General features: G+C 32.0%; 1 non-coding gene across 1 annotated transcript; it reads left to right on the plus strand.

Annotated features, from left to right (window-relative positions):
• Nucleotides 1–15,542: 15,542 nt before the first annotated feature.
• On the plus strand, nucleotides 15,543–15,648 carry LOC118184966 (U6 spliceosomal RNA). The gene has a single exon (XR_004757514.2). It is a non-coding gene; the product is annotated as a U6 spliceosomal RNA (small nuclear RNA).
• The last annotated feature ends 204 nt before the right edge of the window (nucleotides 15,649–15,852 follow it).

The following is a 15,852-nucleotide window of genomic DNA, read 5'->3' on the forward strand; positions in this document are numbered from 1 at the left end:
ATGAAGCGAATGCTGTGTACCTATGATGAATTACAAAGAGACTGTTCCAAATTATATCTAGGGTGACAAAGAAGCTGGCTTTGCTTCAAAGTAGAGTAATGGACAGTGTTAAGACTGTAACGGACAGGCTACATTAAATCATTAGTAGTCTGGCTCCGGGTGGAGCATTTGAACGAGGTATTCCTGAACGTCGCGTAAATTTTTAAGATTTTTCTGAAACCCTGAAGTTTGCCTGCGTAAATACTCTTCATGTTCTCTTAGCGTATAGTAATGAATGTGTAATCCTTAAGGAAGATTAGCATGTAAAGTTGATTATTTAAATCAATTAAATATGCTGATGTTTATGAATGTGCTCTGTTTCGAGAATTAGAAGTAAAACGCATGTTAAAGAGACATTATTTTGATCTAATACCATCCTCAGGAATTTTATGATTATGTAAATTTAGTTATTAACTTTTCGATGTTTACAAGGGTACTTGGCTCTAAGATTCGGATAAAATTATTATCTAACTGCCTACTATTATGATCTTACATTTTTCTAAAGAATTTAGCCTCATTAGATGACCTATGTATGTTTAATGCGAAATTACGGAAATGTTTAAAATGATTATTGTGATATATATGTTATCTTATTTGTGTGCCTACTAGGTTCCAACTTTAATAAATCTAGATGGTATTTATTAAATTGAACCTGGGTTCCATTGTTTGCGTTACTGTTAAACTCTTTTTTTTAAATCAATAGAAACGTGATAATGTACACATTGATATTAATCATAATGACGTTACTAAGAGCGAGAAAAATCTTTCTTCTCATTAATGTAACTCAAATGAACTTTAAGAAATCCATTAGGAAAAAATGGCAAAATTCTCAGAGCACTGACGAGAATATAGAGAATCATCAGAAACTCTACAGCAAATGGCAGCTAAAAGCATTGATAGATGCCGAAATTTCGGGCTCTGGGATTTGCACTAAAATTGTATCGAAACATTTTCACTAATAATTTCACGATCGAGATTTAACATCAGTATATCAGTGTCGGGATCAAATGCGAAGCAGTAACAGATATAGAACATAAACTAAATAAATATATGCTTTTCTAAAATTTGGCGACACTATGTTGAAACCGTGAATCTATAGAACAGTGTTTCCAAAAAAATGCATTACAAATTTAGATACGCTTTATTTTGAAAAATGGAATAAGACTTTCCCCTAATTTGCATGTATTCATCTCATAGAAATGCATCTCCCCCCCCCCTTATTTTAGTATGATGTCAAATATAAAAACATAGAAAAGCAAATTCATACGGATATAGACAACAGAAGATGCAGTTTTGGCGTGAAAGATATGATATGTAAACCAATCACATTTTAGCGCTATATTTCAATGCCGTTATACATGATACAGATTTTCATCTAAGACGATAGCATTTTCATACATATTCTTTGTACATACATAGGCTTTGTACATTAAAAAAATTTGAATTTACAAGGAAAAAAATTATCTTTCAGTACTAAACTATTTATTGGTGCTGAAAAATAGTGAAAGTGTACTTATATTACTTCGAGAGATTTTCCTTAACAAAATAGGAGTAATTTTAGTTACAAAGTTTTGATTTAAATTTTGAATTGGTTTTGTTTATTTGATTATGGCAAAGTACTCGAGGGCTATCTGCCTAAGGAGATGAACGCCTTCGTGGAGAACTTTCTAAGGGAAACTGTCTCATGTACACGTTACACATGGGGAAATGCATGAAAACGCACATGCAACCAGCCGGTTAGCTGGGATTCCAACCCCGGACGGAACTACCGGTGTTCAGCAACTGCTGGGCATCTAATGCGCTTTTAGGTTTTGGAAGAAGATTTCTTTATCGCGCATGTTTCTCATCTTGTTCTGTGCGTTTTTTTTTTTTTTTTCTTTAGTTTAATATATTTTTTCCCATTAGCGGGCAGTTAGCCGACTTAGTTTTGTCCAATACTAAGGCCGGAAGTAGTGGCCATTTTATTGTGGAAGCATTTAATAGGTGGGACACCGTTACCTCTTATGGAGGGGCGGACAATTTAGAGCCATGCCTTCTCTGGGATCAGAACCGTGGCCCTTCGGTACCGCAGTAGGCTCCCCTAACCACTATACCGTCTGGGAGGCCAGTTTACTATTTAAATTGTTTAAATACGAAATATGATCATGTAATTGATACAGAAATTAAAACTCAAAATAATAAAGGAAAAAACTGAAATTCATAGATTTATTCAACATTGGTTGAAAAGTTTGAAAGCAAGAAATCTAAAAAAAAAATTCTTCTCCATAAAATTTATGAAATTAATGATTAAATTTCCCATTAAAATTAATATTCTAGTTAAAGATTTCAAACCTTACTTACCAATATAACATTCTTCCTTTGATTTGGCTCCTCTAGATTTGGTTTTGAAACCCTCACCACAATGTTTACATTCTGCCGCCGCGTAGTGTTCTGTGTATTCGTTCAAACGGCAAGGAATGCAGTATCCTTTATCTAAGAAATGGCCTGGTTCACAGGGAACTACGTAAAAAAAGGAAATCGTAAAATTTAAAAAAATACAGTCTATAGGAATTGGACGTTCAAACATTCGAATCCCACAGACTTTGCGAAAAATTAGAGACTCAAAGACTCTTATCAGTTATTTTGTTTTTGTTGTTCTCGTTGTTCGAATTTTTCAAATTCTAATCTAGAATCATTGACTTAGTTGATTTAGCAAAGCGCAGACTATCTGGATGGATATCTTTGTGGAGAACTTTCTAAGGGAAAACTGACTCGTATACCTGTTACACAGGGAGAAAATCACGCAAACGCCAATGCAGCCAGACCGTTTGCCTGGAATCGAACCCAGGTCCGAACTACCAGTTTCAGCGATTTTACCACTCAGCTGCTGGTGGATCTATAAAAAGTTTGAACTCAATATTTTAGAATAATTATTTTTATTTTTGTCCATTAAGAAAAGAATGTGACTATTGCAATTTCAGCTCGCTTGGGCCATCGCCCTCTTCTTTTAGTATCACTGAGTATCATACTCTTAATTTTCTGGAAAACATTTGCACTCTTTGGTTAGCATTTATCTGTGAAATTCTGTCCCCTCTACAACTGCTTTGATTTTAAAAAATTCTAGAAATAAGTAAGCAATTTAAATTATATTCGGGAACAGCAAATATATTAATTAAATCATATTCAAAAAAGGAATCTCAAGGTTCAGGAATTCTATTACTCACTAAATTACATTTATATCGTTTTAAGAAATGCATATTTAAAAATCATACACTTAAATTCGCTAAAAACATAGTTTATTCTTTGTATAAATTCAAAAGCGTTTAAATCTAAATAAATGTACTTATTCAGATTTATTAGTATTTCTATTATTATTTGAACAATGCGATATATTCGAGAGCATTTTCGGATTTGAGAAAATTTAAATTTCGTCGCACTTTACGTATTTACTCTTAATGACTTAAATAAGTATCACAAATCAAAAACATTTTGGATCATAAAAAGAACTTTAATAAGATTTTTTCTGTAAGGATGCTACATAAAGAAAATTTATTTTGTTTGTTGCTTTCGACCAGGTGTTCTTACCCCTTTTTTTCGCCATACTCCTTTTCACTATTGCTAAACGATCATTCTTCCCTCCGTTCCCAAATTCGAAAAACACGTATACATATATTTAAATTTCGAATGTTTTTAAAGTGTTTTATAAATTAAACAAGAAGATCTATGGAATATATTGATAACTACTAAAACATGAACGAAAAATATTTTTTTATGTTCATAAACTAGTAATCTACAGGAAAAGGCTGATCTCATTTTTCCCTGAAACTATGAAATGTTCTCCTTGGGAGGATTCTCCCCTTGTTGAGAACCCCTGCTTTAGACGATGATGATGGTGGCGAATGGTTGAATATTGATAGACGATGGGTGAAATCCGTAACTTTTCTAGTGCGGGAATAAAACAAAAGGCCTGTCGCTTTTGCAGGGCTAAGTCGGGAGAAACGTTGCTCTAAACAGCTGGTTGTCCATAATATTTTGTGCATGATGTTCAGTAATTTTTGCTCACTTATCTTTAATGCTAAAAACTTACCACAAAGAAGTTTCGACTCTGAATCTTTCTTCTCGAATCCAGGATCACATATCATATCTTCATCAGTTTCGTAATAAGAAACGACCTCTTCAGCTTTCTCTGAAAGCTTCAAACCACTTCCTGACATAACAGCACCGACTATCTGTCTCGTTACCTATATGAAAACACACATATTTAAAACGTAATTCAACAAACAGACTTTAAAATGATGCATTTACCAAAAGCGTATCACTTTCAAATATTTTTACCGGCTCTTTTATAAAATATTTCTTCAAGTTTTCATCTCAGTATTAATTGGTATCTCAGTATTAATTGGTATATCAGTTAGCAACGGACAATGCATAAAACACTGAAAAATAATAAGCGCAATTATATGGTTGAATGGAGACAATAATGGCAGTTTTGAATTTTTTCTCTCTCAGAACTCAAGCACGCATTTAGCTGCATAATTACGTTCCGCATAAACGTCCTCTACGTTTAAAATGAGCATCGTAATCAATGGTTATTATGACGCCTTGTCGCTTTTAAAACCTTATCAACTGATGATGTGCATTTAAATATCATTTTCAGTATCGTTTTCTCAAGTACGATATTCAATCATATAAGGTTACTCTTATTTTACATAACCAATTAATTTTAATTTTAGCCTCAACTATCCTTTTTTTAGCCTTTAAGAAACAATAATTCTTGAAACTCAGTCGCTTTCCTGTGGCCACATGGAGACTACTAGAAAGCTGTTACACTTTTACGCCTCGCTGAAATAGACAAATATCGATCAACATTGGCAGTCGGGATTCTTGGACGACCTTGCTCAAGCTTACTCTCTACGATCTGGCATCTTTAAACTCTTGACACAAGTTGCATACCCCACTGGTCACTACATTCAAATCTCTAACATCTGCACGATACTGTGCTGCTTCCATTCTCCCGGTGATTCTCTATCTCATTCCATCATCCAAACGTTTGTAGCTACTAATTTTAACCCGGCATTACTATTGACTGAGAAGGAAGAAGTAGTTGTATGTCACGTTCAAAGAGGAGCTAATAAATGCTCGCCATTCCGGAGGGGCGTAAAGATCTGGTGGGGCGCACTCGAAGAGAGCAACCATAAAAGCTAGTATTCCCAATCACTTTCTGTGTTTAAGTTGTATCTGTTGCATTGAGAATAAGTCTTTGAGTGTTTAAGAAAATGGGTTTGCCACCCGGTCACTCTTCACCTAGTTGCATGTATAAGATGATTACATTTAGTTCAGTTAAATTTCTATTTAACAGTTTTAGTTTAAAGAAGCATTGTTTACAACCCTATAATTGTATTTTTAGTCATATTATGATAAAATATTTTAAATAGTTAAATATATTTTTAATTTATCAGTGTATTTTGTTCAAACTGAGCAATTTAGAAAGCTCTTTTTTTAAGCAGTTTATAATCTACTGAGTTTTTTAATCCTTGATTTTTGAACTCTTCCAAATGAAATTCAAAAGGTTCTGAAGTTCACTTGTGGATCGTTTTTGCCACATTTATGTTTGCAATTTATGCCACATTTATGTGTGCGTACTTAAACGTAAAGTGGAAGCTTGTAAAATATTCAGCTACTTTCTGGCTAATAATGCTGCATAAGAACAGCAATTATTAAGATCAAAATTTCATAAAAGAACAAGGAACGTTAGCTTCACTTACTCTATCTTTGTCCTCTTTTACTTTTTCCACAGAACAATCAGCTTCGCAGACAGCGTTCGGTATTGCTGGTATAATAACAGGTACTGTTACTCGCAGAGAAGCTCGGGCAGGCTGTAATACAATAACAATATTAAATCACAACAAATTTGTTAAGTGAATCGTTAGACAATTAGAGGAGCATAATTAACAAATAAAGAAATTTTCAACTAATTCTGTTCATGCTATTCCAAACATTGGCTTCTGTGAGTATCATAAGGGAATCCTCAGAAAAATTTCTACGTATATTATTCCAAGCGTTAATACTATATAGAACTAGAATATACTAAACCCAGTATCTGAATCTGATTTATTTTAATTGTGCTACACATGACTATTAACAATATGAATTCAAATCCAAGCCAAAGTAAGGATAAATTAAATACTTATAAAAAGTAAGATTGATCATGGTTTGAAACAGATCTTTAAAGATAAATAGTTAAAGGAAGAGACATTTTTTTTTCCTTTTGGTTTCCGAGATTACTTTGTGAGATCATTGGTAGTGCTTGTAGTTTATGTTTAAGCAAATATCCATATTACGTTGGTTACCTTACCCTAATAGGGAATTTCGCAATTGCGAACTTTTAATATTCCACGAGACATAATAACATTTAATCTATCATATGTCCGATTTGATAAATTGCGGCTTCTCAGAAGAGCCATCATACGACATAGTCTTAACTCTTTCAATTGAAACTGTACCTTGATTAGTAAATTGAATCATTTGAAAGCAATATACGGGTAAACACCCTGTGATACGTTTATTAAGTTCCCAAAACACGCTCTGTTACGAATCAAACAAGTCATACTAAAAAACAGGATTCATTTCCAAAAGTTAAGAGAAACACTATATTACTTTTAATTTTAGTCATTAAAAATGCACTTTAAAAGTATCAGGTTGTAGAGACGTTAGGAATTTTTGGAAGCCTGAGAGATGAAAAATGAGCAATCGCCTTCACCGGGAATCTAACCACGGACCTCTGGAATACCGGCCCAGCGTGCAGAACCACTACACCACGAAGGCACGCTAGAAAGGCAGGAGAAATACCTTATAAGGCATTAATATTACATAATAATTTCTTCGTCACCAGCATTAATTATTCATTTTTTGGAAAGTAACCTCATCTTTGTGATAGTCTGTCTTAAAATTTCAGTTTCTTTGAGTGTAATAATATCCATTCAGAAAATTATAATTTTAACTTATTCCGCTTACTGCTGAGAAAATAAATATACCATCCCTTTAATCTTTGTAAGATTTCCCTACCGAATATTATATCAAAGAATAAGCAAATCTGGTGTAGATATTCAGTAAGACAAATTCTCGATTCTGCTTGAATCCTGTTAGAACGAAATAGTGTTATGAAAGTGATATACTGTAACTAGATCTTTCTCAGTTCTCGAACAATATCATAGCGGACCCTTATTGCAGGAGTGTTATGATATACGGAGGCTGACTGTATTTATTCTTATATCATACTTATTTTATAGTTTTAATAACGATTTAGATGTGATTCCAGTACGATTCATATGTTTCTGAAGTCTTGTTGTAAATATTATTTACTCTAAAAGTGGTAAATTTTAAAAGCATTACAGTTTGGAATAAATATATTCAAATTTTATTGAATCGTGTCTGTGCAATATACCGAGAAACGCAAAGCATAGTGAGCACTTTCTATACTTCTTGTTTCTTGCTATAATCTACACTTGCTAAGCGCAATAAATCACACCCAAGAATAGACATTCACTGTGTCTTAAGCGTATTTACTGCGAATTCATGCAGATATGTTATCGAGATCTTTCATGGAATATTTTTTATGTTCATGCACCCCCCCCAAAAAAAAAACATACACAGTATAGTATTTAGTAAGACTGTTTGTAATTCGCTTACCAATATCAAGCATATGATTTAGTGTGCTTGCTATGAAATCGAAAGTGTATATGATAGAACTAGGCATCAATTATTTTCTACAGGATATTCAGCTTGAACTGCAGCGCTTTCTTGAAAGAAGGTTGCGACGAAGGAAGAGAAATATTATCGGAGAGTTGTTAAAGGCCTGAAGTTAACAGCATACAGAGCTCAAGTTGTGAGCGAACAATAGTCTTTAGATTTGCGAAAATTTGTTATTTGCTATCATTGGTTTAAGACATTCATACATAAAAACGTGATAAAGTAAATTAGCAATCTAGAATATAGAAAATGCTCAAATCCTTACAACCGTCATCTCACAACTAGTCTCACAACTGAGAACTGCAATACCGGTATACTGGGATACCGAATACCGGTATTTTGAGCCATTTTTACAATTTTGTAATACCGGTATTCACAAGTTTAAATACCGTTTTTTCGGTATTTACTACAAATTTTTTAAATTCTCTCCACTATATGTTCAAGGTTCGCCAAACATAGCAAAATAGTATACGTTTTTGTTTTTATGTCTCCCTAACGGGCGAAATTAATTAAACTGTGAATAGAAAGTTGCATCGTACAGTCTAGAGAAGTGATACAATATATAAATCATACAAGGAGGCGAGCCAAAACTGCCCTGTCCTATTACAGCTCAGAGCGATACTGCACACGCGCAGAACTCGTAGTCTGATATTCGTGCCTGTTAAAATAAGGTTGTAGTTGTTAAGAAAGTGCGTAATATTTCGAAAAATTTCAATATTTTTTAAATTGGTGTTTGTTATTTACAGTGTATTTATTGCATATCATATTTTAAGATTCAAAATATTTTTCAGATTTGTTATATACTCATAATTAATAAACCCATAATAATGAATAAGAATAACTTTAAAGAATATAAAAAATCTGTTGATAATACTTCGGTTTGGTTTCATTATTTATATGATGAAAAGAATTTGGTGGCACAATGTAAAAAATGTTCAAGCGGCTATTTTAAAATGAATGGAGGAAGTACATGCGGACTCCATACACATTTAAAAACGAAACATGATACAAATTTGTTAAAGAGGAAAGAATCTAATTGCGATTATAAATTAAAGCACAGTTTCTAAGCCTAAGCCATCAGGGATTTTAGACTATTTAAAAAATAATTTAAAAAAAAAAAGATAATTTGGATGAAATTATAAGTAAAATGGCAGCATTAGATGGTTTGCCTTCCATTTCGAGTGTTTTACACTTCTACTGAATTAAGACAATCACTATCCGCCAGAGGTTCTAAAAACTCTACCAGCATCTATTAACACTATAAGAAGAACTGTTATAAATTACATTAACAGTGTTCGCAAGTCTTTGAAACACGAGCTAATACAATTAAAAGTAAATCGTGAAAAATTTAGTCTTACATTTGATGAATGGACAAGTGTAAGAAATAGACGCTATTTTAAATATAAATATTCATATAAAAAATTTTGGAATATAGGACTTACACATGTCTCAGGAAGTATGTCAGCCGCAAAATGTTTGGAAGTTCTTAAATCTAAATTAGGGAAACATGGATTATCCCTGAAAGAAGATATTGCATCAATAACGACTGATGGAGCAACGGGCAACGGTTATGAAAAAAGCTGGAAAGTTGATTGGTGCAAATCAGCAATTGTGCTATGCTCATGGAATTCAACTAGGAGTAATAGATGTATTATGCCAAAAGAATAAAGAAAAGAAGAACCCAAATATACTTCCAACTTCCAACTTTGAAGAGAGTTAGAGGGATACTGACAATGAAGATAATGACAATGTAATTGTTGAAAAAGATATTGCTAATGAGGATGAAATATTAACGCATCAAGAACTGCTTCCTATAATTAATAAATTTCGAAAAATTGTTAAGATATTTAAATGTTCCCCTACAAAAGTGCCTTATTACAAAAATATAGGCTAACAGAAAATAAAACAGAACATACAAGTATGTTAATATTAGATTCTAAAACACGTTGGAACAGTTTACTCCTAATAATGGAACGACTTTTGAAACTGAAAATTCCAATCCAAAAATAACAATCGACTTCTGCAAATTAATTTTTCAGATAGTGAATTCGATTTAATATCCAGAACTGTATCAGCTCTACTTCCAATAAAACTGCCTGTGGAAGCATTCTAAAAGAACACCACACATCACTATCTGAAGAATTATATATTACATTGAAAAATCGCACAGAAGAAAGGCATACCGAAAAAATAATATCTTACAGTATTTACATAATTATAATGATTTTAAAAAAATGAAAATGAAAAAGAAGAAAAGAGATTAACCAAATCAAATTTGATCAAGTTTATAGTAAATTTTCTCAAAATTTTTTGCCTACAAACCTATCCACATTCAGAAGAATTCGGTACAGTTATCAAAGATGATGATGACACTAATGTGGATATCGATAGTGAAAAGGGTTCTCTCTTGAACAAAAATTAGAATTAGCGATAACTAAAAAAATTTCAACAAACCAAATACAACACAAAAATCAGTTATATCCAAAATCCTCCGATGAGAAATCGATTTATTTGAAGATGAGGGAGTTAGAGGTAAATACTTGGAAAAAGTATATTGCGCATTGCTGACAGTACCACAAACTAGCGTAAATGCTAAAAGAGCGTTTACGACAGCTGGTAATTTTTGCACAAAATTACGTTCCAGGCTTAATAACAGTACAGTTGATGCATTCTTTTTTTAAGATCACATTTCAAAATTTTATAATAGTACCAAAGACTGAATAGCTATATTTACACATTTTTGCTATTTAAATACATAAGATGTTCCTTGTTTCTTTACTTTTTTGTGATTATTTATATACTGTTATAATTTATAAGTTACAGATGATTTTTTGTGATATTTACTCTCTCTAATAAAACTGGCAAATTAAAACAAAGAAACACCTGTGTTTTCTTTCTTTTTTCTAGACTTCCTGCTACCGGTATTAAAACCAGTACTCTGGTATTAAGATCTAAAAAATACCGAATAACCGGTATTGAACTTTTGGTCCGAAACTGCAATCCCTACTAACAACTGAAAAGTTTGTCCAAGAAAGGTAATATAGCTAAGACTTACGCGGAAGTAAAACCATATCCCAGGTTTCAGAATAACAATCAAACTGTTCTTAAAACTGCAGTACCTACATCGAAACACGGAAAAAATTTTCAAATAAATATTTAATGAAATTCTAGTAAATTTTCGAGGAAAAAGGTTAACCAAGAAAGTTATTGCGAACAGAAAGAGGCTTGTTCAATGAAGCATAAATCGATGAATAGTTGCATATTTTTTTAAAGGAAAATAACGCTGTTCTCACCTTTCCTGTTCTATTTGCTGATAAATACAATTACCTAACGAAATAAAATACTTATTATTTCAAAATAAATACTATATCTACTCAAAAATAAACCCGCCTTTTTTGCTGTACTTTAACTCCAAAATTTCATAGAACCTTATGAAAGGGGATTTTGATAAATGATATTATAGAATGAAAGGGAAAAAAATTAATTACCACACTGTATAGAATATTAAACATCTAGGTAATTACCGTTTGTTAATAAAACATTACACATCTAGATAATTACCGTATGCATACTACATAACTACCGATATCTATAATAACCACGTCTAGCTGAGCAATTTTTAGCTGAAGCCTGCATCATCTATAACTGGCAGCAGTATAACTGGTCACTGGTATGTCTGAAAACATAAAAACAACAATGTATCACTAGCAATATAACGGTACTGTTATTTGGAAGAAATTCAGGAGGAAGAAAGAAATTAGATTCTCTTTCTCATTATTGGGAAACAAAATTAAATTCACCTACATTTTTATTTCTTATAATAAATGCCAAAATGCAGGGAAGGTCATATAATCAAGAGTGTCTTATTTTCATATAAATACGGTATGTAAGTATTATTAAACTAAATAACGAGGTCCACTGGAGTTTTGATTTACTTGAAATCATTTCTCATTTATTTATTTACGGAACAAAAGTAATTATGCGGACAAACCAACTTAAAGTCGTTTCACTCAGTTCGAAAGACTGAAGTTGCGTTACATCAAAAATCATAAAAATTTTACTCACATTAAATACTAATAGATTTTGCATTATAATGCTGAAATTAAAAAATAATTCATTATTTCAGTTACTTAAATTTAATAATCATCTAGTTATAAATTTGTGAAAGGGGATGACTTTTCAATAGTCTTTCTTGATTGCACATTTAAGTTAAAAATTATTTTATTTAAGTTTTTTGTCTGTTGCTCCCCATAGTTATTGCGGTTAGCTTTAATGAAGTATGATAAATTAGAGCAGGTGAGACGTAAGATAACAATTCTGATTGCATATTTGCTTTGGGACTTTCCGACAGTTTGATTTTAAAAAACAATCTTTATAATGCTGTTAGCAATACTTTTATTTGAATAACTTCAGTTAAAATAAATGACGCTTTTGAATAGAAATAAAAAGAGTTCATTAAGCCTAACGTCTTCAGTACGTTTAATATTAACATCATTGTATAAGATGAAAAATGACTGAGATGAAGATGTCCAAAATGACTTAGCTCATTTGTTTATTTTAGTAACTCATTACTCATTTACCTATTTTTTTTTTCCAGTCTAAACTCCTTTATTATTTAATTTCCCTTGACTTCAACGCACTTCATTCAATTAGGCGTCAAGTTACAGCAAAAAAGTATGTTTTATCGTAGTCTGATGATCGTAGTTTTGTCTTAGTCCGGAACGACATCTTTTACATCCTCATCGTCACCATATACGTGAGCCATACAAGTGACTTCTTCGGATTTTGAAATTAAAAAATCTGATGTGGACACCACACAACTTCCTCATACGGCCTAATTATTCGCACTTTTTTGCTGTACTTGAAACAACAGTAATGGTTTTCAAAATGTTATTGTTTGCCTTCAGTCGTTAGAACAATCAATCACCGGAAGCCACAATTTGACAAATCTGTCTGTCTAAAAAGCGACTGGGGATTAGAATGCCCAGTCACCAAATCCTTGTGGTGATGAATTATTGACCATATTTTAGTTCAGACGCCAGTGTAGAGACATTAGGTTATTTTTGAAGCAGAAGATGTGAAAAATGTGCAATGCCCTCGCCGGGACTTGAACCTTTACCTCTCGAATACGCGCCAAGTATGCTTACCGTTACACCACGAAGACATGCAGAAAGGGGAAGAAAATACCTTTAAGAAGACGATTAAACTGAAACAAAACAAGATTTAATTTTTACTAAAAGAATATCAGGTAAATAAAACGGTAAATAAAGTAATCTGATGAATTGATAATTAACTAAACAATTTTAACAGAGGTAACCTCAAGCCGTTACTCCTTTTCCTAATCTTTTTAGATTATATTTTTCATAAAAAATTGCCAATAAAACTAAAAAAGAGTTTAGTTATATAATGATCTATATTCATTACTACTTAAGTTTTAAATTCCATTAATTGTTATAAATAGATTGAATTTTCTACTTAATTTCAATTTTTGAATGCTTAAGTTTCCTTTTAACATTTTCAGCAAAAATGTATTAGTTATTCAAAAATATGAAATACAAAAATAAAAATATTCTTCGTTCCTTCCTGCGCTCATAAATCATTATGCGAATATGCATTCTGAATTTTTAAAACCTGAAAAATGTATATCTGCGATTTTATCGTCATGCCGTTATTTGTAGGTGCTTTATTGTTTACTATGAGATCTTTTATGACGATGTTTTTAAACTGCGAAGTTTTTTAACCGCTTTATTTCGAAATCGATGTTTTAGAACTGCGATGTTTTCTTCTTTTCTTTTCTGCCACGATGTTTCGACTAATGATGTTTTCGCCTTGCTCTGTTTTCTCCGCGATGTTTTCATCTGTAACCACTTGCTAAATGTATGCATATCTTTCTCTAAAAATGTTATCAAAAACGTATTAGAGAATATACCTCAGCAAAATGGCAGTTGCTGACAATATTGCCAATTTTGCATTTCCTTGTGATGCAAACTTTGCCTCTTATTTTGGACTGGACGAAGATTTTAGTAATGGCTTCATTTTCTTCTTTACAATCTTTAATTGCATAAACGAAAATAACATGCACTCTAGCAGAAGGAAGTTGCTTCACTGAGAAATAAAGCAAAATATTATTCTTAAGTGGTTTGATCAATCATTATGAAACAGTATTTGAACTACATTAAGAACCGAACAAAAGATTAACACAGTATGAAAAAGAAGATAAACTTTTATTTTATTTTATTTAGTTAATAATCATAATTAGTTAAACCTTCTTCTTAATCTGTCAGTTTTTTATTCAACATTTAGTGAAGATGCAAAAAATGTGATTATCTAATCTATTTTAATTATTATGTTTCTTTCTAAAACTATATTTTGACATTTGCTCCCAACTTGACTGATAATAAATTGAATAAAATGATTATCCGAAATTTATATTTTTATTGTTCATCAAGAATAAATGAGATAGCATCTAACTGTTTTCACAATGTGCCAAGTTGTACATAACATGAATAATAGAATTCAAGAATTTAGGTTCAAATATTTCATAAACTTAGATTGAGAAGTTCATTAAATGCTTAATTTTATCTTAAGAAATAATATTTCATAAAAATGAATTATAGTACGTTTTACCTATGAATATGTGGTTCACCTTTATAAAGCCAGAGTTCGTTTGTGCCTTGCAAAAATACAATCCAGCATCTTCAATCGATGCTTTTCTAATAGTTAATACACCATGTTTATCTACACTGAATCGTTTCCCATTCAAAACTTGCTTCTTTAATGCGCGTTCCCATAAGAAATTGCTGGCTCCAAGACGTTTTGCCATGCTATTTGCAATGAAACAAGGGATCTTAACATCGGATCCCAAATAAATTTTATCCCTTACCAAACCTATAAAAAAAAAAAAAAAACTTTTCAAATTCTTTTATGCGATTAAATTTACATAAAAAGTTTTGCCATTAGCTTAAGTTAATCAAAAAACTAAGTTTTCGGTTATAAATACAAATTTTAAACTACTTATTTATTATATATTTATGAATACCATTTAAGTTATTTACTTTTAACTAATCGATATAGTGTATAGTTATTAAGTTAATAATTATGGGAGACCTGGCATGTTGTTCACTAATTATATGATGGTCCAGAATTACAGGGAAAATTCCTAGACCAGTTTAAAAGTAAATTGGCATCAAGACAATAATATTCAGTCAGAAGACGAAATAAAATGCAAACTGAACTATATAAAAAGTTCAGAATTCTAAAAAAAAAAAACATAGGAAGACTGAACAAATAAAATACTATCAAGTCTTTCCTTGAGTTTCATTTTCAAGGTTTACTTTTTCCTTTAACTATATCATACTCCTACACCTTTGTTAGAATTCGGTGAAATGGTATGAAAGAGTTTGGCAGAATAGCAGCAATGTCTTCCATTGTTAGATTTGATCCTAACGATGGAAAATCCATCGGTTTGATTTTATTTGATTATGATAAAGCACAGGAGGGCTATCTATCTAAGGGAAGGGATACCTTCACAGAAAACTGTTTAAGGAAAACTAGCTCGTATTTATGTTACATATATGGGAAAAACCGCAAAAACGCAATGTAGCCAGCCTGTTCGCCGAGAGTCGAACCTGGAACCCGCGTTCAGCGACATTACCGCACGGCCAGTAGTCAACGTTAGGAAATCTGCTTTCTTATTATGCTAAAATCGGTGAGGAGTAGCATAACAGGTCTCTTGACTGTTTAAAGAACATCTGCATATTCCTCTAAAGCAAAGAGTATTTGCTTCGGCAGTATATGTATAAAATTGGATCGAAACATAGAAGACTATCAGGGGTTCTGCAGAAGGATGACACACAAAATCATGAAGCATTCGACATTTTGCTTATAAAAGATCAAGCATTCCTCTTGCGCAGAAATACAACATTTGGAAACCTACACCTTATGATGAAATTCCAGAACACCCCTACCGGATTCTCCATCAAAATATCCAAATATCTACTTTAAGTTTAAAATAGAAACAAAAACATGAAACAATACTAAGACAGAAATTTATACAGGTGAATCAAAACGTAATACTAAAATAGG

This window comes from Stegodyphus dumicola, chromosome 8, assembly GCF_044657685.1.
Source record: "Stegodyphus dumicola isolate Sdum_Otavi_A_Nest chromosome 8, ASM4465768v1".
Taxonomy (NCBI): Eukaryota; Metazoa; Arthropoda; class Arachnida; order Araneae; family Eresidae; genus Stegodyphus; species Stegodyphus dumicola.